This window comes from Vicugna pacos, chromosome 10, assembly GCF_048564905.1.
Source record: "Vicugna pacos chromosome 10, VicPac4, whole genome shotgun sequence".
Lineage (NCBI taxonomy): Eukaryota > Metazoa > Chordata > Mammalia > Artiodactyla > Camelidae > Vicugna > Vicugna pacos.
Genome location: NC_132996.1, coordinates 35,923,317 through 35,951,093, shown reverse-complemented (window position 1 = coordinate 35,951,093; position 27,777 = coordinate 35,923,317). Strand labels below are relative to the sequence as shown.

The 27,777-nt window shown below is 44.6% G+C and overlaps 1 protein-coding gene and 1 long non-coding RNA gene across 5 annotated transcripts in view; both read right to left on the bottom strand.

The window, feature by feature from the left end:
• Window positions 1-19,000, bottom strand: part of BMAL1 (basic helix-loop-helix ARNT like 1) — a 98,151-nt gene extending 79,151 nt beyond the window's left edge. For all 4 annotated transcript variants that reach the window (XM_072969531.1, XM_072969535.1, XM_072969533.1 and 1 more), the window contains exon 1: window positions 18,843-19,000. The gene's annotated coding sequence lies outside the window, so the exon portion shown is untranslated. The remainder of the gene's footprint in view (window positions 1-18,842) is intronic.
• Window positions 19,001-19,554: 554 nt separating this feature from the next.
• The window catches only part of LOC140698723 (uncharacterized), a 263,718-nt gene continuing 255,495 nt past the window's right edge, over window positions 19,555-27,777 (bottom strand). The window contains exon 5 of the long non-coding RNA XR_012076586.1: window positions 19,555-19,858. This is a non-coding gene — a long non-coding RNA (uncharacterized lncRNA). The remainder of the gene's footprint in view (window positions 19,859-27,777) is intronic.

The window sequence follows — 27,777 nt, the reverse complement described above, 5'->3', positions numbered from 1 at the left end:
TTAAGCAGAGTGACTTTGGAGGAAAGACCTGAAGAAGGTGCAGAACAAGCCATATGGCCATCTGGGGGAAAAGCATTCGAGGCCAAAGGGCAGGCAGTAGAAAGAGGTTTGGCAGGAAACATGCCTGGTGTGTCTGAAGAAGAGCAAGCTGGAGCGGAATGAGAGAGGAGCAGGGAAGGTCAGTGAATACAGCTGTACAAGTTGTGCACTGTACAACTCAGGAGGGCGCCATTTACATGCACCACAGGGCACTATGCAGAATCCAGTCTGCTCAAATCCACACCAGGCCCCGGGGTGGGAGATGAGGCCAGAGAAGTACCAGGAAGACCTGTGGGCCAGGCTAAGGCGTTTCCTCTGAGTGAGACAGGAAGTCACAGTCAAGAGGGTTCAGAGCCAAAGGCATGACCTGATCTGACCCTATCTTCACGGGATCATTGGGCAGACAGCACACAGTAATGAGGCAGGGTGGGAAGCAGAAGACTTCTTCAGAGGCTACTGAAATAATCATGCTCAAATATGTGTCGTATTATCTTTCTAGTCCCATGAGGTTGGTTTAATGATCACTCTTTCATAGATAGGGATTAGGCTCAAGAGAGATTTGGTAACTGCTTGGCAGTGGTGGAACTGCTGGGATTGGGTCGCAGGGGATGAGAACATTCCAGGTGGGGTGAACAGCATCACCCACGGAACAGGAGCTTGGCAGGCCTGGCACACTCGGGGAAGGACAGGCTCATGGTCCAGGGGCGCTGGAGGCTGGGCTGGCACACTTGGGGCCACGGCATCCATTGAAGGCCCATCTGTGGCCTGCCCACTCTTACGTGGGTGCCCACCAGCAGTGTCCCAGGCAGAACTGCTCCCTGGACTAGCACCACTGCCTCCTAACCCATCTCCCTGCCATGCTTGTCGGCCCCACCTCAGTCCACAGGCAGCCAGAACAGTTCTTAAAAAAATTTAAATCAGATATTATTTTCTTGCTCTTAACACACTGGTGTAATCCCATCATGCCCGGTGACCAGCAGACCCTTAACTGACGTTGAGTGAATAGATGACTCCCTCTTCCCTACAGCCTCATCCAGGGGGAAGGACCACTTCTTCCATGCCTCCTCAGCAGGAGGGGAGTCTGCCTGACAGCCAGGTGCGGCCAGTCAGATGAAGGCCAGGCCACCATATTAATCTGTCAAAATCCACAAGGAGAGAGGTGAGCCATTTGGACCACCCTCGGGGCAACTTTCGGGTTAAGGTTTTTAAAATAAAATCACTTACTCCAGAGGGACACACTTGACCAAGTAAAATGAGGTCTGCAGATATGCTTGGGCTGGGAAGACTGTCACAGACACCTCATCCCACAGCTCTGGACAGCTCTCTGAGTGGGGTCGATGCGTAAGAGCCGCTTAGGGCGGACAGAGCTGCAGGCAGGCAATGAAAGGCTTTCCTCACGGAGTCTGTGAATTTAAGGGGTGGAGCCAATGACTGTATTCTTTTCTGGAGGCTGAATACAGTGGAGCCTAATATTTTCTCAGAAGCTGGGGGAAACTATGAAACTAGAGCTGAAACAAAGTATTACAGATGTGACCCAGTGACTATTTGGAACAAAAGGATATACTTCCTAAGGATCACTACCACTCCCAGGGCTTAAATCCAGGCTCTCTGAGGGCCAACTCATTCCAAAGCCCTTTGTAATAAGAAGCTGCATAAACACACATACATACACACGCATGTACGCAGGTATATTTTTAAAGGAATGGCAACAACGTCAAAAGAATGAGAATAGTAACAAACTCTCCCCCACCCCACCAGGAAAACTGAATTTAGTAACAAAGAGCTTCCCTAGTAGGCCCAGGTAGGAGTGTTAACTGATCACTGCATGAATGCCTTGTTCTCTGGTTAAACAGCACAGTATGCGGGTGGGAGAGGAGTCAGGGGAGCTCTGGAAGCCAAGTGAGTCCCCAGGCCCTTCAGGAGGCAGGTAACTTCGGGTTTTCTGCACTGTACCACACTGGTACGAGGCAAGTTTCAAAGGCTCTGCTCTTTGAGCAGGAAGATGGGAGGAGAAGGGTCAGCACAGCACGGACATACGTCTGTAGAGGAAGGGGGCTGAATCTCCATGGGGATGAGGGCCCTGTTTGTCCTGGATTTCAGAGCAAGGGGACGCCAAGAGCAGCGCAAATGGCCAAGTCCCAGTCTGACAGAGAAGTACAACATAATAGAAGAATCAACAAGGATGTTCAGGAAAATTGCTTTTATGTGCCCAACTCCAAGCTCTTCTGGGTAGTCAAAAGCCAAGCAGATAAGAGAGGCGGAAAGATCCTGGGACAGTCAGTCATCCAGAGTTTCAGAAAGGATAACAGCACAGTGAACTGTCCTAAGTACGTCCAGAGATCAGACTTGGCCATGAGGAAAAGGACTGGGAGTGGCTGGTGATAGGGAGGCAGGGGGTAGTTAATTAAAAGTAGTTTCCTGACGGTAACAGCCCAGTGGACAACTGGAGGGACACTGAGAGGCTGATCCTCACTAAAAGTTGAGAATTAGGGAGAAAATACAAGCTCACTTGAGACAAAGCTGCACCATGCACAAATCTAGGCCCCTACATGCAAACTGGTTCATCACCCCTCGGAAAAGATGGACATGTCCAGAGACGGGCAGGTCAAGGGACCCAGAGAGTCAGCCCCTGGCTCACGTCCTCAGCTTTTGCTTTCTCCACCTGCAGACCCCAGCCTGGCCTGGGCTGACTGAATGGGAGAGACAGCTCAGAGGCCTCCTTGATCTCACCCATCTGGTGGACACAGAAGGAGCCAGGTCTTAGAAGCATCCTTACTCTGGCCTTCCTGCTCCCTACAAATGGGCATGTTTGTAACCACCTCTGGGGCCATTCTTATAATCTGTAATTATTTTCATCCCCAAGAGCTGTGCCCGAGCCGCCCTGCCAGGATTGGACTAAGTGCTGGATGGATGGCCCAGTGCCTTTCCCAAGGCTCTCAGCCAGCCCTGCGCCCCCACCCCTTCCCTGCAATCCTAACCCCTCCACCGCACCACATCCTGGGAGCACTGCTCAGGTCACTCACCTGAGCACTAACAAGAGCGAGGGGACACTGCTACAGGGAAAAGGACAGTAAGTCCTCTTCCGTCTAGAAAAATGTTGGTGGGAAGAAGCCACAACCAAATCTATAAAGTCATGAACAGATGGAAGGGTTCCTGAAAGAACAAAGGACAGGGTCACTCTATCTGAGGGTAACAGAGTCAGGGGTAACTGAGGGACACAGCAGTAGAGGATAAAGGAAAAAACAGTCACACAGCGAGTGGGAAACCTGCAAAATTCAATTCAAAATTCCCTTAAGTGATAAAGGCTAATCAAATTCCAGGAGGAGAGTTCTCAGGACTTCTTTCCTAACACATTATAAACCCTTAGCTTTCTACATTAATGTCCAGAAGGAAAACATCCTCTTTATAACAAGTTCCTAAAAGCCTCCGTAAGAAAATAATCTGGATAGGTCTGAGTTAACATGACGGTTTAGAGCCCAGGCCAGGTTGATTTGGTTGGAGACTATTAATTTTTGGAACTAATTTTTAACTGGCCTTTTATGATTATAAAGTAATACATGCTCATTGTTGGAAAATAGGAAACCACAGAGAAGAAGATGAGAACACAAGTCACCTCTAATTCCACAAGCTGAGAACCACTGCTAACACTTTGGTGCATTTCCCTTCTTCTATGAATGAAATTTTAACAAGAGTGGAGGGCATACTGTGAATATAATCTCAATTCCTGCTTTTTTCCAGTAAATTCCATCAAGTTCCAAGAAAGAAGTTCACCCTCAGTGAATAAACAAATTAAATAACAAAATGAATAAAAGAAACCCTTCATGAAGTTAAAAAAAAACTGATTATTCCACTGAGCCCCCGTTTCCTCAGCAAAAGAAAAAAAAATCACAATGGCTAAGATAAAAATGGCGCATAAGGTAGAAATATTGAGCTCGTCCTTGCATCCTCTTACCTATACATTTTCAAGAAGTATTGTTTTGAACAAGCCACACATTTTTTTTCAAATCAACAGAAGAATCTTATAATTGCATCTTACCATTTTAAAACAAGAGATCATATTGTAGTGGCCTTGGGAAGGATTCATCTTCTAATCTGCAGATGAATCAAACTATTTAAAAATGATAAGTTCACGAGGAGGGTACAGTTCAGTGGTAGAGCACATGCTCAGCATGCACGAGGTCCTGGGTTCAATCCCCAGTGCCTCCATTAAATGAATAATAATAAGGAAGGAAGGAAGGAAGGAAGGAAGGAAGGAAGGAAGGAAGGAAGGAAGGAAGAAAGGAAGAAAGAAAGAAAGAAAGAAAGAAAGAAAGAAAGAAAGAAAGGAAGGAAGGAAGAAAGGAAGGAAGGAAGGGAGAAAGGAAGAAAGAAAGAAAGAAAGAAAGAAAGAAAGAAAGAAAGAAAGAAAGAAAGAAAGAAAGAAAGAAAGGAAGGAAGGAAGGAAGAAAGGAAGAAAGGAAGAAAGAAAGAAACCTAAGTACCTCCCCCTGCCAAAAAAAAAAAATTGATCAGTTCACATTCACGGGCCATGCCATTCAAATGAAAGTCTTATCTCCAGTTTTATTGTATTCTGTGACCTAAACTGTGGAGTAGGCAAATGGCCTTGCCAAGGATATATTATGTGTCATGTGTTACCCAGATGGGGAGCTGTCATGATTTCTGCCTGCATCCTGGTGGGGTACCTGGTCTTATACGTAGGCCCATGGCCTTGGCCAGTAGAGAGAAGAACCTCTCTGCTTTGTAAAGACTGTCCAGGATCAAGCTCTCCTTAGCATAATGCATTTTTCCATCTCTCATAATATTTCACATATCATTCAACAAATTTATCTGTGCCAGGCACTAGGCTGGTGGCTGGGGACACAAAGTTGAGTAACACTGATGTTGTGCCCACTTTCACAGGGATGCAGTTTGCAGAGCACGTCCTCAGCCATTGTCCTCACACTAAGCCTGGGAGGCAGAAAAGCCACCACCCTTGTCCCCATATTCTAGATGATAAAGCAAAAATTCATTGGAGTATTCTGCCCCTGGTTATGAAATGGAAGACCAAGACTCAAACCTAGGTTTTCTGACTCCTAGTCCAGTGCTCTTTCTACTGGTGAATCTCTTATTGCCAATTGAAGTCTTCTGTATTATTCGTATTCCCTCCAGCACCTGGGTTCCACCTGGCTGCCCAGTTTCTGAGCAGTGAGTTGCCCTGACCTCTAGATGGCTGCATATGCCCTGGTTTGTGTGCTTTCCTAGATTCTGACCCTGAGCCCAAGCATCTTCCCAGCTTTCCTGGCACAAGCCTCAAACTCTACTTACTCCTTCCCATAATGTAGCACACTGCTAGCCTCCCACAGTGTTCAATCTCCCTTCTACCCTGAGAAACAGATTTTGCTGGACTCATGGCCTCCCAACTAAAGATATTCCTCAGCTTCCTTTGCAGCTAAATATAGCCAAATGACAAAGTTCTGGCCACTGGGATAAAAGAATGTGCTACTTCCAGGTCTTGCCCTAAAAATGACCCCATGTGTGACTCCCTGATCCTTTCCCATGGGAGATGGTAAAAATTAAAGCTTTTACCTTCAACCACCAAATGGAAGCCACGTGTTGAGGAGTGAAGGCCTGGACCACTATCTACTCTAAACTGGTACATGAGAAAGAAATCAGCTCCCACCTGATTTCAGCCAATGTGTCTGTGGATCTTCTTAATACAGGAATTTTCTGTGTCCCAACTAATACAAGAAGCTTAAGTGAGACCAGTTCTACATTCTTTTAACGAAGTCCCTTGCTGCCAATTAAATGTCTTAAAGGGGATGTTCAAAACTATATAAGAAAGTGTTCCATTCAGGTTTATTTCATGGAAAACTTTTCAAAAATGAATTGACCAGGATCACAAAGATAATTTATGTTTAGGTCACAGGAAAAATTGAGAGGGTCCAGAAAAACAACCCAGCCTCCAGCAGTAACAGGAGGGGAGAAAGCTTTAAGTGATGACACAACCAGTCCTCTCTCCTGCAGTTCACTCCATTCCTAGAAAAGGCAGAGGGCTGAAATCATGAGACCCAAGGCTGATTTCTCCATGGAAACAATGTGATAATTAAGAACTTGTGTTCCTAACCAAGAACTCTATGGTCAACTCTTTAAAGAAATTATGTAAACTCCACATTTTATCACCCACTGAAACCTTGAGACTTTTAAAGATAGAAGGACTGCTGCTCCAATAACATATCATGGGAGATCTGTGTGTATTCGCTAGCAAAGAAAGTAGGTGCAAATCAATTAAACCCAACACAGCAACCAATCACGTGAGCTTTTATTTATTCTGAGTCAGTAACAGTGTAGTGTGTAGCACAAAATACTTCACCTTAGTAATTCCTGCTGACTTCTAAATATAGTAAATCAGAACATTAACAACATCTTCAACAGAGTGAGCAAAGAGGAACTTGGGAAGAGAGAAGTTGTCAGGAAAGTGGTGTTTATTAAGCCTGACTGCCACTGACTAGCTTTGGGACCCTGGGCAGTAGCTTAAACTCTCTAGATATTTCTAGCCTACAAAGAGACTTTATAATATCTCTCCTCTTAAGGTTGTGGTGAAGACTAGATAAGAAAACACACATAAAAACTACTTTGTAAATCACACATGAGAGGTGAATGGCATTGTTATTAGGATCATGACCTCTGGAAAGATTTCTGCGGTGAGATTTTGACCAGCATCAACATGAAAATGAAGCAGACTACCAACTACCCAGGCACTTTTTGAAAAACTGACCCAGAGCATTTCTTTTATTGTTCTCTCTTCCCCTCTTTAAAATCCCCTCATATGCATCAGTCGGCAAGAGTTAGTGAATCTGGGGCATTCACCCTTGGCATCCATTTGTTCACAAGCCACTGGACAGCTGGCAAGAGCTGTGAGATGTCAACCATGGGCTGTGAAGGAGGAGCCACAGTAAGCTGAGGCTACTAGATTGTGACACGTCTATCAACCAAAAATGCCTTCCAAACACCCAACGTGCTGTCAGAAACCTCAAAACCAGATTCAGGAAGCATTTTAGGCCCCAGGAAAAGAGAGGAAGAAGGTTGCAGCAGGTAAGCATTCAGGCTCTAGAGTGAGACTGTCCTAGGTTTGAATCACAGCTTTTCCACTCACTGTGTACCACTGGAGACTGGTCACAGTCTCCCTAACTAGAAAGTGGGACTCACAGTGGCCAGCCTTCAGGGCTATTGTGAATATGAAACAGGAAAAGTCATGTAAGCACTTAGCATAGTTCTTGGCAGATGGTAAATACTCAAAGGTTAAGTACTGCTATAATTATTATTATGAATAATAAATATATCATGCAATGCTCACAAAAAATTAAGATTTGGCAAATTTCCAGTCCTTCTTGTCAAGACTTTGTTACAGGCTTTGTAACCAGGTACTACCTGGACAGTAGGCTGGCTCACCCATTAATTCCCTGGGATAATCAAGGTTCTTCTGGATTCCTGCCTATTGCCCCAGGTGAAACATCTCAGAATGCCCAATCGCCCAGCTGGCTAGATCCTGACACTTGTTTTTCTGGTTCACAGCTGCCCATCGCTATCCTGAGATGTGTATGCCAAGGAGAATAGATTTAGTTAGGTTATCTGTGCCTAACTTTTCCATTCATGCCCAGGTTGGTTCCTATCTCTGAGGGTGAAATATATTATCATCTTTAAAATAGGGCCCTATCCAGCAAAGTGAGGCCCGTCAGCACCCATCTGGTGGACAGCGCCACATCCCTAAACACAACCTGGAGGCTGGGGAACTTCTGCGCCTCCAGGCTCTCCCTCAAAGGCCTGAACACCTTCACTATTAAAATGATAACTGCTGCTCCCAACAACCAGAGAGCAACTTTACAGCTTTCAAAATCCATATTCTTTCCTTATCTCACTCCAGCATCAGAACCACACTGTAAGGGACTGGACAGGAATTGTTACACCTGTTCCACAGATAAAGAATCAGCCACAATTTGAGACATTAAGTTATTTGGCTTAGGCTATCTGGTGCTTAGGTAGCAGAAGGACCCTAGAATGCAGGCTATCTAGTTCCCAATTAGCTGCTCTTTCCAGAAAATGTGAGTATTTGTTTTTAAACATTTGACTTCCATAATGGTGCTTTGCTTCTGGAGAATTCATTAACCAAGGTGTCTCGGTCACAGTATAGTGCAGATTCACATACTTGAAAGCCACTCACACAGGCAGATGTTCCCTACACTCTAGAATTCTAAAGGATGACTGAACACAGCCGTGCTGATTAACATAATTGACAATTAATTCCCACTTCTGGCTCCTTTCAGCTGAATCTCTGCCTGGATTCAGCTAGGAGCCTCTGATCAGGTCTCTGCTGTAGTTAGTCCCTCTGCTCCAATCCAACTGGAACACTCACACTGGACTAATGCTTTAGGAAGAATTATTTAACATCACTAAAGTCAGAATCAGAATAATCATAAAGCAACTTCAGTGGTTGTCTACCAGTCTCTATCTCCATAGGTAAACTTTGACTCTTCTAAAAAATGAAGGAGTGGACTAAACAGAGCCTTGTCCATTTCCAGATCATGACTGTAAAACCCCCAACCAAACCCAAATCCTGCATCTGGAGGACACTGGGAGACAGAGGAGGACACTGGGAGACAGAGAAGTCCACTGATCAAGAGCCTCCATGGCCTGGTTTTTAAGCCTGGATCCACTGCTTCTTAGCTATGTGGATCCAGTAACCTTCTTAGGCAGGTTACTGGATCACTCTGTGCTTCAATTTCCTCCTCTCTAAAGTGATGCTAATAATAGTACCTACTTCATGGGTTTTGTAGGCATTAAATCAGATAATATACATAAAGTACTAAGGACACCATAAGAACTCCTCTATATTAGCAACTATATTGTCTGAAATGAAGAACCCTCCATTCTAGGCAAGTCTGTGTCCCTGGATACAAACTGGTCATTCCTATCTCTGTGCTTTTAATGATGCTATGTTCCCACCCACTTATTCCCTGGAAGCACCTGTGCTACCCTTTTCTGTGACTCTAAATTCTATCCACCCTTAAAAGTCTGGATTAAATCTCATCCCTTGCATGAAGCCTCCTCCCTGCCACAGCAACTCACAAAGATCTCTCTAGTCTCTGGATTCCTGTAGCAATTATAGAACATCTATAACACATTACTGGCCTTGGATTATCTTCTCTCTGCAAATGAAACTGCAGGTTCCTTGGCCACAATGACTATTTCTGGTCTTCTTCTGGGTCTAGCATGGTGCCTGGTATATTGCCGTTCAGTTATTTGTTGACTGAATAAAGAAATGTGTAGTACTGCATCCAAAGAAACATGCAGTAAGTTTTCTTTTAGTTGATGTGGCTCAGCTATTGATTTGCTGTACTTTGGAGCCAATTAAAGATAACATAAAGATGAACATCAGCAGGGCAGGGACAACCATGGCTGGTTAAGTCCTCATCATCCATAAAAGATACTGATATCTAGACAACTTGAAGAATAAGAAAAACACAGATGTGAAAGGGAAACAGTAACCTAGAATCCAAAGTACATTGCAAGACCAAGCTCATGAACCTGTCCTGTTAGAGAGGGTGGAAAAGTTATGGTTTTCCCCAAGCTGAACACACTCACTCAACAATGATTTATTGAGTGACTACTCTGTGCAGACACCGTTGTAGTTGCTGGGGATACAGCAGAGAACAAAACAGACAAAATTCCTGCCCATATTCCAGCATTTAAGGAGGAAGGCTAGGTATAACACCACCCTCTAGCTCCAAAGTGAAATCCGCAGAGCAACAACTTCTTGCACCAACTCCTCCCTATGCCTTCAGGTAAGGAAAAAAGAAAAAAAAAAAAAGAAAAAGAAAAAAAAAGGAATGTACCATTTACAAGATATCAAACAGAGGCAGTGCTAAAAGTGCACTGTCACTCCCAATGAGGCTCCCCTCACTCTAGAATCTACTGTGGAAGTTCTCCATGTAACACTCTGCACCCAAAGTCAGCTGAACTCTAAGCCTCCAACACCCTAAGTCCCAACCGAGCTCTGAGACTAGCGTTGTTTAAATATCAAACCTCTCAAATGGCAAATGTGGCTCTTGAGGCCAAAAACAAAACTCAGAGGTGGGAAAGGAGGAAGGTGGCTGGGAGTGGTCGTTAGTTACAGGATCAGGTCGTTTCCACCACTGCAAAACCTAAGGCTCTTTTCTCCCTTTACAGCAGAAACCTCTTCTATCATCTGAAGCCTTAAAAAAATTTTTTTTTCTTCCAGCAGGATACTGAAAATAGCTTTGCATTTAACATTTAAAATTGTTTTTGATCCCACACTCTTTTAGCTCTGCTCTCTCCTGCAAACTCATTCCATTCCCTAAGGGCACTTATAAGTGTATTTCAAAAGCAGCAAACCAGAGTCACCATTTATATCCCTAAGAGTTAAAAAGAAAAAACGATTTACATAATTATGTGGAAGATAAGTTGGCCAAGAACACAGGAATCTTATCTGGACCAAAAGTTCTAGGACAAAATCTCTTTTAATTCACCAAGAGAGATAGCAGATTAAAATCACGGTTCATACTGGAGGCATAACTGTTGAGCACCACACATGGGAACTTCTTGAGTTATTTGTGTGCCACCTACTTCTTCTTCAAAAAAAAAATGGAGGTAGCCATTGGAGGATAGGTTTGACTAATGAAATATATGCACGTTTTCCTGTTATGCTGAGAAAAGAGGATTTTATAGCCAAGAAGGACCTGAGAAATCAAAGTTCAACAAGGGCAACTTAGTCAGTCACGTAGCAAGTCAGTGGCTGGGCCAAGACTGGAGCCCAGGCCTTTTCCAGCTTCTAGTCCAGGGCTTTCCCCACTCTCCACGTCACTGCCTCATTTACAACACATGAAGTGAAATCTTAAAGGCACAAAGGTAAAAATCCCTTTTATAAACTTCTTTGTCAGACTGGAAAAATAGTAGAAGTCACTAAGGTAAATGCGTCCCTTTAATGCTAATAGTAAATGACCTATAATACTATACAGATAAGGGGTTCTAGCTTCAGAAGGCTTAATTAATGCTGATAACGCTTTAGTACTAAACAGTATGGTTTCAGCTAGAGTCTGCCCTAAATGGCTTTTGTGGGCTTGCTGGGAACCAAACCACCATTTAGTCCATTTTTTTCTATAGAAAAATGTATCCCAAGTTTCCATCAACTGCCTTACAAATGAACTTTTGGAACAAAACCTGTCTTTAAGATGGCTGTGCACGTAAAACAGAATTCTGAGGTCTGAAGCTCTGCACTAAACGTAATTAAAACAGCAATAGTGATACATGCTAAGAGTATATTTATGAGAAAACCCTTCAAACCCTTGATTTGTTTATATGCAATATAATGTTTCATTAAAAGCCTTTTGAGCTGTTTATACAATATATAACCAAGGGCAAATGCACCAGTTTAGAATGCAAGTATTTACAGGGCCTTTTAGCACTGGGCTAAGGGTGACAAGGAGGATAAACAGCTATACTCAAGGAACTCATAATCCAGCTACACTGGCCTTTATTCTCCTCAAAAACAGTCAAGCTACTTCTAACCTCAGGGCTTTTGCACTGATTATTCCCTCTTCCTGGGATATTCTCCCCCACTCTTCCCACAGCTGAGCTCAAACGTCACCTCTTCAGAGAGGCTTCTCCGAGGACCTAGCTAAAGCAACCTTCTTCATCATCACTACTGTTTTACTCTCTGTGGTTGCTTTCCTAGCATCTATCACTACCAGGAGTTACCATGCTTAACTGTTTCTGGTCTGTCTTCTCCCACTGGGGCTGTTTTGTTTACCACTGTGTCTTCAGTGCCTGGAACACTGCTGTGCACATGGTAGGCACCCAATAAACTTCACTGAATGAGTAAATGAGTAGAGTTGGAGAGTGGGAAGTGAGGACAAGATAATTATTCAAGAAACAATTAAAAAAGGAAAGAACTGGCCATCCTGATTGGAATCATTATGATCATTTACTAATTATGACGTACCAATGTTTCCAATGAATGGCTGGCAATCAAAAGTTAAAAAAAAATAGAGAAAGAGAGCAAAGGAGGCAAATATCATCAGAGGAGGCTTCACACAGAAGTGAGATTCAAGGCAGGCCAAGGCCAAGAACAGACACCTCTCTGATCAAGGGAGAGACCTGAGTGAAGACAGACAGCAGAAGAGAGTACGGGGTGGGGTGGCTAGGGCTGGGCAGGCAGACACAGCAGAACTGAACCCCAGGTGCTGGGCTCAGTCTGGAAACAGGGCTAGTAGGGGGAACAGGGTTAGACTCTGGAGGACTGGACGCAGGGGTGCCAACCACAGGCCACTGGCAGCAGGGCTGTTCTTGGAAGGCAATGTTGGCCACATTGTGTGGGAGGAATTGACAGAAGTAGAAGGTAGAGCAGAAAACTGGGTAGATGACCAGGATGGCCTAAGTAGGAGGGGCGGGGAGACAAAAAGAGCCTCTTCCCTCTGCTTAGACATGAGCAAGAGATGAGCAAGAGGGAAGTGAGCTCCCTAAAAAAAAGACAACTTCCAGGGTATTTCACAGCAGCGTTCCATGGCAGATTCGGGTCAACTTCCCATACAGCCTACACTTGGAGCTCTCAAGAAGGCGAACAGAGGTTCAAAACAATGACTCTTTCCATGCCTTTCAAATCTGAGATTAATTATCTTCAGTGTAGCTTGTGTTTACTATCTTTTTATTCTTTGGGAAAAAAGTGGTATCTAATTTCACTGTGCAGTATATATTTGAACATTATATAACACATTTTTATGTAACAGGTTCTTGACATAAAACAATGTTTCCCATACTATCTAAATGTATTTGGGGAACAACTGGCATTAAATATATATACACACACACACACACATGCATACACACACACACACACACATACACACACACACATCCAAGGCTGTAGATACCTCTCTTTGGGTAAAGAGCTAGGGAGAGGAGGAAGACAGTGAGAGACTTTAGAAAAGGTCTCCTCCCCAGGGAGGCGCTCTGCAGATGGTTATGACACAGGGGCAGTGGGTGATGAGTTCTGTTGGGAGGTTCATCTCACACAAGGAGCTGTCTGGGGAGGGGTCGGCTGAGCCACAGGAGGCCCATGTCACAGTAGCGATGCAGAAAGGCAGGATGGAGGCAAGGTATAGCTCAGTGGTAGAGTGTGTGCCTAGCATGCACAAGGTCCTGGGTTCAATCCCCAGTACCTCCATTAAAATAAATACATACATAAATAAATAAACCTAATTACCTCCCCACCTCTAAAAAAAAAAAAGATTTCAGTCCTCCTTAAAAGGAGACACACACCATGTTTGTCAACAGTAAGACTGGTTACCAAACACCGCAGGACTGCTTGGTTCCTGACAAGGTGCCAGGTGCTTCAAACTCTATCGAATCCAGTGGTTCCTCCCAGCAGGCGCCTACCGTGATGCCTGGAGAGCAGAATCTGGATGCCCCCTGTGCACAGGTCCAGCCTCACCCTATACCAGCTGGGCAGTTCACAGAGCCACCTCACTTATAAAATAAGGATAATCATTCCACTTACCTCATGGGGTTGTTACAAGGATTAAACAAGTTAATAAACGTAAGGTGACTAACATAGTTGCTGGCACTTAGAGAATGTCCAGTAGATGTCAGCGGCTATTACCATTATCATCATTATTCCTATTTTACGAATGAGGTGAATCAGGCTCAAGGAAGCTAACTAATTTGACCAGGTCACACATTTCAAACAGTAGTTGAAGGCATAAATACTTGTGAATGTTTTACTCAGCATATGTACAAAATCCAAGGGGTAGAGTATTAACCAGAATATTAAATCAGACAGGCCATCCATCTCCCTCTTCAACCAGGCTGGATAAACATGAGTTTATGCTATTTAAAAGGACAGCATGTACTAACGTAAAAGTCATCTCCCATCATATGCCAGCACTCCATGTCCTCCTGAAGCAGAGGTGACTAAAGCTTATCTAATCTCATCTCCCTGACTTTAGGTCCCCAACTCAAACCCTCCTTCCACACAGACCTAACTACTCGTGGCCACATCCACATGTGCCCCTAGTGCAAACCTCTTCTTATGCCCCTACCTCTCCAAAGGTGTATCCGCCTTCCTTCTGCAGGCTTAGTCCCTGAGTGCCTATCCCACCCCATCTCCTCCTCCTCCAGACCATTAATTGGGATTGAACAAACATACCCTGAAGGCTCCCTCTGCTTGTGATTTGGAAAAGCCAGGATGAACTCCTCCCAAAGTGCGTGGCCTGGAGCCAGTAGGTGAGATATTCCCAGAGACAGCCCAACACGGTGTGGGATATAGCAGTATCTAAAATAACTAGAGCCAGATCAAGGGCTGGGGGACACTGCTGCCCAGGGTGGGGAGGAAGAAAAACAAATAGCTTCAGGAGGACCAAGCATTTGACCTGGGTCTTAACTAAGAGTAGGATTTGGACCTGAAGAGGTTGGGGCATAGAACAGGTGATGGGCTGGTCCAGGGAGCAAACAGCTCTTCAGCCTGACTGGCCAGTCCTGTGCACACAGTGAGGACTGGTGGCCAGGTGGGCTGGGTGTGGAGAGGTGAGAAGGAGCAGTAAGAAGGATGGCTAACATCCACTGAATGCTTACTATGTGCCATGAAGAGCTTCCTGGATTTTTAATTCTTGAACACATTGAATCCACACAACACTCTGAGCTAAGGACTAGAGGGATCCCAGTCTTACTGATGAGGACACCAAGACTGAGAGAGCAAAGCAACTTGACCACAAGTCATAAAGCTTATAAGGAACAGTTAGGATGTGAAATCTGGCTCCAAGACCTGCGCTTTTAACCACCCAACCAAAGTCCCTATCAAGACAGCCTGATGGTGAAGGGGTACTTGTGTCATGAGGATGAAATGAGACCATGCTTGCAAGCAGTTTGTAATCTGTAACTCCAAGGTCACGGATGCTGGCAACAGGCTACCATTAATGTCTATAATGGACCTGCTAGCAGCTGAAGCAGGAGAGGGATATCAGGACTGGAAAGTGGACCCCAAGCAGAGAAGAACAATGTGAAGAGTGGAGGCCAGGACAGACACTCCCTTGAGGGTGTGCAGGTAGAAAACCATGAAAGCAATGTGACCTAAAGGCTGAGGGAGGAGGGGATTTCAAGGCAGGAAAGACAGGCACGTAAAAACTGTAAAGGGGCCAAGAACAACGATTTAGGACTAAGAACGGGCCCCTGCAATTGAAGACTTAAGTTCTGGGAGATCTTTGAGAAGAAGTATGAAGAAGGGTGGTAGAGAGAGAAGCCAGAGGGCAGGAGCTAAGGAGGCAGCAGATGAGAGAGTGGAGCAGGTGAGCGTTCACAGCCCTGGGAGACATTGCCGGGCAGGGAGGGGAGGAGATATAGGGACCCAGAGGCACCACGTGCAGACACAGGAAAGCTGCCAACTGCACAGCAGCCCCCAGCAGGCCTGTTTCTTCCCCTTCCACCCTTCCCTTCCCAGTCAAGACAAGGGCTTTTCTAGGGTTGGTGAGGAGGCTGAGGGGGCAAACAGCAGGAAGGATATTCCAGGGACAGGATCGTGGCAGCTGGGGGGCGGGGGTAAGAATGGCAGTAAACACTGAGGGAGGGCTTCCTGTATGCCGAGCACTTTCAAGGCATCATCTCCCCTGATGCTGACAGGAACTCCACAAGGCAGGCACCTGTCACTGCACCACAGAGGAGGAGCCTGCAGTCAATGGAGTCCAGCACTTGTCCAAGGCCACCGCACCCAGCCCCAGTGCCAGGTTCTGCTCCCAGGGTCCAGGCTCCTGCCCAAAGTGAGGGTCCAAGAAGAGGGATCAGGGGAGAAATCCACTTGCTTTTTCTGAACTGGGAGGAGAGGAGAAGACATGGGGGAAAGAGACAAGACATTTGAACAGGAAGGAAGAGATGCTGAGGGAGCTTAAGTCAGAGCAGGTCTTGTTTAGAGAGAAAGGGAGGAGAAAAATCAGGGTGGGAGTTTGGGGCAAGTCCAGGTATTGTGATGAAGTGGCATTGAAGAGAGACAAGACTGCAGAGAAGGGTTTCACATCTGTGTTTCTGGGCTTCTAACTAAACCTCAAGATCTAGAAAGGATGTTTTATTTCCCTGCAAGTGCTACCATGTTAACTAAAATCACCGGCTGTGAATGTAATATCATATGGGCTGGAAGCTGTTCCTTTAATATTTGACTTTCTCCAACCATCATGGAATGGAATCACAAATAGAAGAAAGCTCATAGAAGGAAGGCAACTCTTATACCAGAGAGATACTGAACATCTAGTTTTTTCATATTCTTATGCATTCTGTTAACAAGTCTTTCCACAATGCTTGCCCACCATTTAGTACATAAACTGCATAGAGATTGTTGATGTGGAGGGATAAATAGGAGGTTTGCCTCCTTGTGGTAGGCAGACCTCTTCTGCAAACAGCAAACTCCCAAGTAGTCATCATTTTTATAAATCATTTGAAATGGATTCTTTAAAACACCATCTGTTGATCTGTTTAAGTTTCCTACGAAAATAGGATTTCAGCTCAGATATTCTGGAAGTTCCAGCAGGTAAATACCAACCTGAATTCAGACGTATTAAATATTTAGAGATGCACAGAACTTTAGAGCAGAAGGAACCTCTGAGATCACCTGGTCCAACTGCCTTGCTTTCCATCTGAGGCAAGTAGAACCCAGAAAGGCTCAGTGACTTGTCCCAAGTGGCACATCCATGAAAGCCCAAGTCTGGGCGAGAACCAGGATATTCTAACTCTCAGGCTAATGCTCCTCCACCACACCTGCTCCCTTCTCTCTCCCTCTTTCTGAACCTCAGGGGCTGGAAGGAGGTACAAATTTAACTAGAGTTTTAACATTATCATTATTCATGGGCTACATCTACAGTCAAGACCAAAAATGCTTCTACAGATCCAGCTTTAGATGATACAGGCAATTTCAGATCCTGCCCAGGAAATTTTAAAGTGTTCTAAATACAAACAACAAAGTGAAAGACTTATCAATAAAGTGAACCCAGTAACAGAGCATGGAGTGAAAGATTCAATTTTGTGTTTAAAAAAATATTTCGTAGTTTCATTGACACGGGAATCAAATTTAACAGCAGATTCTTTTTTCTTTTTTAAGTCTTGCAAGAACAGAGAGCATGAGATTATTCAAAACTGCTCAGGAGCAGAAACGATTATTTTAAGCTCATGATTCAACCAGTACATTAATTAAAAACTCCACCAACCCAAATTGACAGATCCTGATATCAATGGGACCAGAAGAATTAAAATAATAGTTGTCATATAAAAATAGATTAAAGGGGGGAACAGCAGCAGATGTCAGAAGGACAAATGACAAGCAAGCGTTGTGGGAAACTAGATGTATATAATAGGCAGCTTTTATGGATTTTCTTTTTTAAAGGAAGATCCTGGAAACACCCGTACAGTCAAGAAATGCTTCTTCGAATCTTATTTCTGGCAGCTGGGTGATAAAACTTGGCTAATAATTCCTTGCCGGGAGTAGCTACGTAAGCAGGGAGAGGAGACCGCACGAGCGAAAGTGCCAAAACAACGCTAGGTGACTAGGAAGGGGCCGAGGCGGGGGAGGGGAAAAGGGTTGGGGAATGTGGGGAGAAGGCGGGTCAGCCTGGTCCCCCACCGGCCAGCACAAACTTGACAAGAGACGCCAACGTCCAGGGACGTCCACGGCAGCCCTTCCTTTCTCTGCGCCTGCCCTCGGGCACCTGCGTGCGCCCCACACCCGCTCCCACGACCCCCGTGGTGACCGACTCGAGCCCCGCAAGGTCGGCATTAATTTCTAGTCTTCCACTTCTTCCTCAAAGCAAACGAGAGCTATTTTGGCTGTCAACGCCCGGCAATCGCGAGCGGGAACATTTTTCTTTGACATCTGTCAAACCCGCGGCTACAGCGAGCCTCGCGGCGCCCTCCGCGGGTCTCCTAGACTCCAAGGCCGGCGGCGGGCCCACACCTGGGCGCAGGGCGGCATCCCTGCGCCATAAAGCACCTGCTCTCAGACCCACGGGGGATCCTCCTGGAGCTGCCCAGGACCCAGATGGCGCAGGCCAGACGAAAGTTCGCAGGCCAGGGTCGGCCCCATCTCTGGGAGGGGATTCCTAGGTGCCACGCTAGCCCCTGCGACAGGGCCAAAGGGGCAGAGGGGGATCGGACACCCCAAGCCCGGCAGAGGCGCCCTCCCCACCCCCACCCAGCCCCGCAGGCTCCCGAAAGGGAAGTGGAGGAGAAGGGGAGGAAGGACAGAAGAGGCATCTCTCGCTCAACGCCCTTGGGGCGCAACCGTCAAGGATGGTCCCCTTGGGGGTCCCCGCACCTTCTGGTGATACATCTTAGGATTCGCCCTCAGCCAAATCACTGCTCCCAAAGGGCGGAGCTGTCCCTTTAAGAGGTAGCTGGCTGCTCCCACCTACTCCCCCCCACCCCGTCAGGTAGCGATGCCCGCGGAGGGGAGATGGGTATTCCCGTGGACTCTTTCCCGGTCCCTTTTAGGGTGCCTGCGGCACCTCTACCCGCTCTACCCCGCAGTGCCAGCCCCAGCGAGGGAGGATGGGGGCGGACGGGCGCGGCGCCTTTAAGGGGCGCAGCCTCCCCGCAGCCCGGGTGGGGGCAGGGAGTGGGCACGGGCCCTTTAAGGCCGGCAGCGGGCACGTCGGGCAGGGCTCCCCGGCGGCCGGGCTGCGCCCCGGGCGGCGGCGGAGGTGCTGCGCCTGCTAGGGTGATAACGGCCCCGACGGGGTGCCCGCGGCCGCTCCGCTGGCCACGGCCAGCCCGACACTCACCGTGGCTCGCCGGGAGCGCCCGCGCCCGCGCCCCCACTCGGATCCCGCGGCGGCGGCGGCGGTGAGTCCGGCGCGGGTAAACAGGCACCTCCGTCCCTGACCTACTTTCTGCCTTCCCTAAATGTCGCACCACTAACCTACTTTCCGACCAATCCGCTCCCCGCCGGCCCAGGCCCGGCCCCCCGCCCACCAATCGCTGTGCCCAACCCCCCTTCCCCGCCCACCAATGGAGGAGCCGCGGAGCCCGGATACCTGCCTCTTCCCGCCAGCCAATCCGAGCGCCCGAAGGGAGCCGGTCGCGGCGGCCGCCCCCGGCCAATCCGCGCGCGGCTCGGCGGCCGGCTGGCCAGTCGTGTGGCAGCTAGAGAGGCCGCTGACCAATGACGAGGCGGCGGGGGCCGGTTTACCTGCTACTTTCCCGCCACCAATCGCTTGGCGCACAGAAGCGCACGCCCCAAGGCGAGGACCAATCCGCGCGCTTTCCCTGGATTTCCTCGCCGCTGCCCTCTCTCTTTCCCTTCAGGTCTCCCGCTCGCCTTGGCCACTGAGGGTGCAGACGCCGCACTCCTCGCAGTTTCCTGGGATGTCCCTCTTCTCTAGGTTCCTGGCTTGCGTCTGGCTCACGGCTCTTACTCCTCCTCCCTCCCCCTTTTCACTCGGGGCATCCTGACTAAAGCAGCATTTCCTCACTCGCCTCCCTCCAACTCCATCTAGCAAACCAATTTTAGGAACACAGTGTGCCAGACCCTTCCCAAAACATCTTGGTTTGCCAAAGTCCAAAAAGAGAGCTTGAATACTTAGTATTTCTAGAAGGCTTTTCCGTTCAAGTGTTCATTCTTACGTTCTTTTCGTTGGTCCTGACCTCCAAGCGTCACATTGGAGCTGTCATTCTCGTTGTTCAAAAGAAAAAAACTCAAGCCTGGAGAGATTTCATTTCGTTTCCTTTCAGTGGCCGCGTTTTGACCACCTACTGTGTGGCAGACTACGTCCCAGTGGCTCTGGTCACCGTAGAAAAGCTGTCCAGGGAGTGAGACGGAAGAAAACAAATAGTTACAGAAAATAAACATTTCATAACAAAATACAACTTGAGTACTGAGAGAACGTAGAATCTGTTTTAAGACCCTTAGCAGAGGATCTTTAGTACGAAGAACTCCCAACCCTGTTAGGTGTTAAACTCTCTTAATACCAGGACAGTATCTTTTTTGTTATTCTTGCCCTCTCCCCTTTAGCACCTAACTAAAGGAAAGGGGTGGGGGTGGGACCTAGCTCCTAAAATGTTTGTTTCTTAACTGGATATATGAACATATGGATCTAAATCACTTCACTCAATCCTGTGACCCAGACTAGCTTCCATGACTCTAGAATTCTAGTCTTGTTCCTTAAACACAGGCACTGCATTTTAAACATTGTAAAATTCTTCCCGTTCCCAGTACATTGCCAGGAACATAGGGGTGCCCAAAATGTGCTTGTGGCTTGAATGTTGACAGTTTTCAAGGTTAACCAACTTCATTGGCAGCTTACTACTTTTCCTCAGTTTACATGATGGTGGAATCTGATTGCTGTTTACTTTGTCTTTGTTCTGATTTCATGAGGAGACTATGCTATACAATGGGATTTTAGCAATGTACTTGACAAGATATTGTGGACAAGATGAAGAAATAGACACCTGGATTCTAGTGTAATTAATTGGACGAATAACCTGTTAAGTAACAATAACCTAAAGATGCTGATTAATGAATCCATGTTGACCTGAAGGAAGGGTGGAGAGAATCAACATTTGTGCAGCATCTGCTAGATGCTAAGTGCCTTCCCTGCATCTTCCCCCTTAATCCTCACAATCCCTTTTTACAGATAAGGAAACTGAAACTCAGAGTTTAAACAGCTTGCCTAAGGCCACAAGTCAAACCAGGTTCATTTGACTTCAAAACCTTCAGACCAATTTGACACAACACTGTAAAATGGTTATGAATCAATAAAAAATGTAAAAAAAAAAAAACCTTCAGACCACACCAGTTATCATCAGGATGGCAGAAGGCTCTCTGCACACCAGACTTTAGGACTTTTATAAATGCTCTGAATGAAAACGCAGAGGATGTACACCAAATTTTCAGGTAATAAAAGACCAAGAGGGAAAAAGACACTATTACACAATACAAGCCAAGTGCAATGTTGGAGCAATGGGCTGACTCTAACAGAGATAAATGTGGGGGTCCTGTCCTAGGAAATCAACTGCTGAAAGGCAGGCTAGGGGCAGAGGTATCTTAGCAGATGCATGTAAAACAACACTACAGGGTCTTAGGTGACTCAATTTGAGTCCTCAGTGAAGTGTGGCTGCCAGAATAAATGAATGCTGATTTAGGCTGCATCTACAGAAGTCTGACATGTAAAACAAGAATAGGTTACAATGCTGCCTAGTGCTGGTCATGATACACGTGGAATACTGTCTCCAATGAAGGCTTGGCAAAAAGAAACCATCTACATGCACAGGAGAGGGACCAGGATGTAATGAAGTTAGGAAATATGTCGCAGGGGGAAAGATTAAAGGAAGTGTAAGGTTTTTGCCCCAGGGGTACAAGGTAACTGTCTTCATGTATTTGAAGAGCTGTCAAATAGAAGAGAAATTAGACTTATTCTTCAGGGCCCCAAGGGATAGAAGGGGGACCTGTGGGTAGAAATTCCAGAATGACTCAATTTGAAGAATTTTCTAACAACTAGAGCCTCTTCTGCCTTGGTAAATTGAGTTTCTTGTCACAGAGAGTGTCCAAGTAAGAACTGGATGACCACACGGTGGGACTCTGCCTCTCTGAGACGCTGTAGTTCTACCCTCATACTTTGGTTTTCCTCTTTTAAATTTTAGCACCCTGCCTTTTCCTATCCTCGGTGGCCAAACTACTGTTTGTCCTCACATGTGCCTGTCCTTCCATATGTGTTATGTTTTCCCTTGTGTATGTCCCAAACACTTCCATCTTCCTCAGGTACCTGACTTCCTTTTATTTCCGCCTTTCAGAATACCAAATTTTCAGTTCTATGGCCACTGTTGAGATCACAATATTGTCCTCAATCTAAAATTTGCTGGACTTTTATTGTGGCGGTAGTTTCATAGATGTATACATCTATCAAAAGCCATCAAATTGTACATCTGAAATATGTATAGTTTACTGTAAGAAATTATACTACAATAAAGGGGTTTAAATTAAAAAACAAAACAAAACAATGGGCACAAGTTAAAAATAAAATAAAATTTGCTGGACTTGAATAGTATCCTTTGGATAAAAGGAAGGGAAGAGAACTTTTACTGAGCACCTACTGTGTGCCAGGTGCTTTAAATACATTATCTAATATAATCTTTACATTAATCCCAGTAGTTGATATGCTGGCTCTCCACATTTGCTAGATGGATGACCTTTATCAAGTAACTTAGCCTCTTTTGTATCTCAGTTTCTTCATCGTAATATAGAGATAACCTAATATCTACTTCACAGGACTGTTGTGCGAGTTAAGTGAGAATATAGGTAGAAAGCCCTTGGCACAGTGCCTGACACACAGTAAAGACTCAATATATATTAGGTTTATAATTCTATGAAATAGATATTTACTGTGCCCATTTTACAGATACAGTTAGGATAAACTAGTGTAATCCACAGTAGTTCCCCAAACTCTGATCCAATGATCAGGTCTGTTAGAATTAACTGAAGAGTTTTTAAAAATATAGATTTCCAAGTCCCAATCTGAGAGAATTTGATTCAGCATCTTTGGGATCCGAGATACGGTCAAATTTGGGAACTGCTAGTCTAATGGAATAAGCACAGGCTCTAAAGTCAAACAGACCTGAGATGGGATTCCAGATCTGTAGGACTGAGTGGAGAAGCCAATGACAGGACCAGGAAGTTATGCAGCTGTGCCCTCTTTAAAAGGAGATTGAGAAGCCCTGAGATGGACATGTTAAAGTTCTTGTAGAAAACCAAGCAGGAATGTGTTGCTATAAATAATAGTGATAACAACAATATTGGTTGCAGGTTTACAATGAATGGAGCACTATTCGAAGAGCTTTATATGCATTACCTCATTTAGTTTTCACAAATCCCTATTAGGTAGGTACTTCTATTAGTCCCATTTTACGGATGGGGGAACTGAAGCGCAGAGAGGTCCTAAGACCTCAGGCTAGACAGTCTGACCCCAGAGCTTACATGCTTAACTACTTCAGTAAATCAATCACCTCTTTTGGACAATTCGTTTGGAAAACAAGAAACTTCATTTTTTGTTGTTGTTTTTTAAATTTGTGTGTGTTTCTTGAGGGGGAGGTAATTAGGTTTATTGATTTACTTACTTATTTAATTTTTTTAACAGAGGTACTGGGGATTGAACCCAGGACCCTGTGCATGCTAAGTATACACTCTACCACTGAGCTATACCCGCCGCAGAAACTTCATATTTTTAGGGATATAGGTTCAGGAGTCATTAATTCAAGGTGGTGAGCATTATTTTTTTTAATTTCCAATTTACTGGGGCTTCATGCAGAGAGAAGGAGAATACTCAGGACTATGCCTCAGAGATAGGGATGTCGTCTCAGACTTAGGGAATGCAAGAAACAGAAGCCTCTTCAACTAACTTAACCCCAAAGGGGGAGATTTCTTGGGAGAAGATGAAGGTATCTCATGGAACCCTAGAGTAAGAAACACAACAAATCCTCACAGAGGACTAGAACTGGGGCACAGTAGGCATGAAGCAGTTCCCATCTCCTCCTATCTCTGGGGTCTTGTGGCCTTTGGACTGGTCTTTTCTCTGTCTGCCTGCCTGATGATTTTTCTGTCGCTCTTTACCCTCCACCCCATTGGTACATGGTCCTTCATGGGTGCTCTCAACCCCTGAGACACATACACACCCCCACCCCCCAACACACACACAGAGGAGAGGCTCTCAAAGTGACGGGCATGGGTTGACGAAGAGTCCCCAAAAGTGGCTACTGAAGTAAAAGAAGAATCAGAATAGGAGAAAATACAGAGGAATAAAAGCAAAAGAAGAAGCAAGAAAGTAAAAATCCAGGTTTGGAAAACTTCCGAGGAAAGTCTCAACAGACAGGTGTAGAAGCAAGATAAGGGAAACTTACACTTGAGCAAAAGGTTTGGGTTAGAACAACAAAGAAATCTAACTGTAAGAAAGCTGATTTTACTAAAACTGCTTCTAGAGCCAGAAGATGTACCATAGGATATGGGGAAATCAGGGACAGAAAAGTGTGAAGACAATGGGGCACCAGGGAGTACAGACCATTTTTGGAAGACATTTGTTATTTAAGGGGAAATGAGAAAAAGAATCATAGCTATCTGTTAGCAGCTGACCCAACTGAAAGTAGATTATGTTGATATGTGTATATGTGCTTTGATTTTTTTTTAACCAAGGTGGACATATCTGGGCATACAAAAATGGGAATTTTAAAAAGTCTGTCATTAATGGGTTAACCAGTGTTTGTAACTCTTTCAGCTATTTTTATTTTTAAAGACCTTCTTTGGCTCTTTTTTGAATGGGATGGTCCTACAGCTCAGAATGGGAGAGCAGTAATACCTCATTTGGAATGTGTCCTAGACCGTGTAATTAGGCTTTAGACTAGATCTTGTTTGCAGACATGGCCAAGATTCCAGAGATCTTGGAGCTCATATGTCAAAGGGGCTTTTCCATGTGGTGGAGGGGTGTTTGCTAGAGGGAGCTAAAGCACCAGTGACTGCACTGCTTCTCAGTAGAAGCCCTGAAGAACAAACCGACACTGTCTTCAAAAAACTGGCATAAGTTTTGCTCTGCTTTGCTAGAATGAGCAGCACTAAAATTCATGCTCCAAATTAAAAAGACAAAAAGTTAGTTTCTAGTTAGTAAAGCAAAGCAAAGTGTTAACTTAAAAAAATTACAGTATGCTTTTGAAAAAGGAAAGAGGGGATGGGTTGGGGGAGAATTTGACCTAACACATTATCAAAGCATACTGCAAAAGTGTGGTAATTTAAATAATCTGGTGTTGGTTTAGAAACAGATCAATAGATGAACGAAAAGGCACAGCATCCAGAACAAAGAAAAAAGACCATCCATTGCTTTTTTCCCCTCAGACTATAAAACTGATACCTATTTGTGACAAAAAATTCACAAACATGAAGAAGAAAATAAAAAATAATCTATAATCTCAGTAAGCACATATAATCCCTGTTGAAATATTGATGTATTTTCTTTGTCAAGGTTTTAAGCATCCTTATAACTCTATTATACTGTGACCTAATTTTTATCACACTGAAATTTGGCTTGGTATCTTGCTTTTTAAAATTGATCTATTGTGACCATTCCCCCATGTCATTAAGCTTTCTGCTACAACAAAATGGCTAATGGTTACAGAGTATTCTATTGTATGAGGTAACCATACACCAATATACAAAACCCTCACATTGTTTCGAATTTTTCTCAATTATATACAGTTTTGAGCAGAATATAGGCTTATGAAATGGGCCCTCAACTTCCCTACCCTACATCATTAGTACACTGGGTTTCAAAGAATCCGTTGGTATAGACAAGGAATAAAACTTCCATATTTTTTCTTGTAAGAGTTTTGGGGTTTTTCTCCTCCTGTGGCTACTTCTCTCTCTGTCATAAATCTTATGTTAAAGACACAAGAAAATTTATATGCAGTCCAATTAAAAGTAAAACAGGAAATAACTATAGCTTGATAAGTGGTCTTTGAAAAATTTATTACTGCAATCCTATGTTTCAAAGGGCACTCCAGCTATCAAAAGGATTGATTGACATTAAAACTTACTGTAAATAAAGATATCCAAGTCTTGAACACCAGTAGAGTTATCTAGTTTGGGTTGTTTTGTTATTCTTTTTGCCCCCTGTGCTGTGTCTTTTTCTTTATTTATCTATTTGTTAAATCGTTTCTTGGTGCATTTGTACAACTGCCAGAGAGAGGTAAGGAAATATGATCAAATGACGTTACTTCTTAGCCCTTGGGAGGTTGGATAAGTGACACAAGGTGAAAGTCATCAGCAAAACAAGGTTGTACACTGGCTCTTTTGCTTGTAAATTTCCCTCACTCTCAGTGCCTCTGTCCACATTAATCTGGTTCACACCTGCTTCTCGGCTTAAAGGTCACTTCCTCAGGGAAGCCTTCCCTGACCTCCAAGGCATAAAAAGCACCCTAGACTTCCTCTCTCAAAGCATCATTACACTTGTAATTTCTTGTCTTCCCATAAACTCTGTGAGGCAGACACCACACCTGTAGGATTCCCTTATATCTCCCACAGATATCTTCCATAGATAGCTATCAAAATAGTTGCATATTTACAAAATCAGATACTGTTTCAACAAGTGAATAAAAAACAACAGAGAGGTAAAAGTGGGCTATTCTTCTTCCATGGATACACACAAGACATCTCCTTCCATAGACACATATAGGAGTCAATCACTCCCTTCAATTATCACGCCCCATCAGAGAAAACTCCCCAGATTACCCTTTGTAAAACAGCAGCCTCCTCGGTTCACCCAATCCTGTCACTCTCCACCCGTTTACCCTTCTTGGCTTTTCTTCAAAACACTTTTTACTACCTGACAATTTGTTATGTGTTCGTTTATGTGTTCTATGTTCTACTCAACAAGATCTGTGAGGGGAGGAATATTTTTACTGCTGTATTTCCCACACTTAGAATAGTCCCTCTAGCATATAGTAGGTGTGTAAATATCAGTTGAATGAATGAATAAATCAATGAATATGAATGAGATTCCATACTGCAGCACAATTGGGCCATTTGGCCTTTTGAGTGTGTTATATCAGACTTCAGCAAAATCCACTATGTTATAGTATAAGGACAGAAGAATAAACAAATTATTCTTTCATTTTTCCTTCAATTACTTGCATTGTTCCTATTATTTCTTAGCCATTTTCAGATTTGCTACTCTCAAAATGTTTATGTTTTACTACTTAATAGTGAGTTGACAATGTGTTCACATGAAGTATTTCATTGGGTGTAAATGGAAACAAACAACAAACTTTCCCAAAATTTATAGTGGAAACAGGGTTTTCTTTGTTTTGGGGCTTTAGTGATCACAGAGTCCAACAATAAAGGGTAAGAAGTTTGATTCATCTTTGAGAAAATAAGTTGTCATATCAACTGGATATGATATTATACCATCCTTTAACATGTAAATATAAAGCTAGACCATAAATATATAGAAAAAGTCAAAGAAAATAATATAAATAATGTTACATGAAAAATAAGACCCTCATCATAAGCAGAGTGAATAAAATTTAGTCAGTAAGATGCATACATATGGAAAAAGTTGTAAGTGTTCATAGAGAAAGGTCAATATTATTGAAGAAGTTATGGGATAAACTTTCTGCAAAGTTGCTTATAATAATAAAAATAATTTAAAAAGGAAACTCGGAGAGCCAAGTGTCCCAGAACACTTTATGTGTTCTCTGGCATCACTTCATGTCATTCTGGTTTCCTCTCCTTGGTTAAAGTCACAAGTTACTCACCTTCAAACTGCACAGCCCTTGAGATAGCTTGCCCTGGCTGGGATGAGCCCCTGGAAAATCCCAAGGTGATCTGCTCTTTGGCCTTGGAGCCCCTTTTTGTCTTGATAAATTAACTGAGAAATACCAAGAGTCACGCTGTGAATTTCCAGCTCCAAGATGCATTCAAAGGGACTTACAGTGCACTAGTAGTGCTTAGTGTTATTTTTATTTTCAAATATTCTCCAGCTTAAAGCCCTGCTCCTGGAGAAGACACTTTGCTGCCCAGGAACATTCAGAGCTAAGGGACCACCACATTATAACACCACAGCCCCACACTCCACACCATGTCATTGCCATAACCAAGGGTTCCAGTCTGGATCCAGATGAGGAAAGCCTATTTTTTCTCAGCTTCTGGGGAACAGCAGGTTTTAGAAAATGCAGGTAACCAGG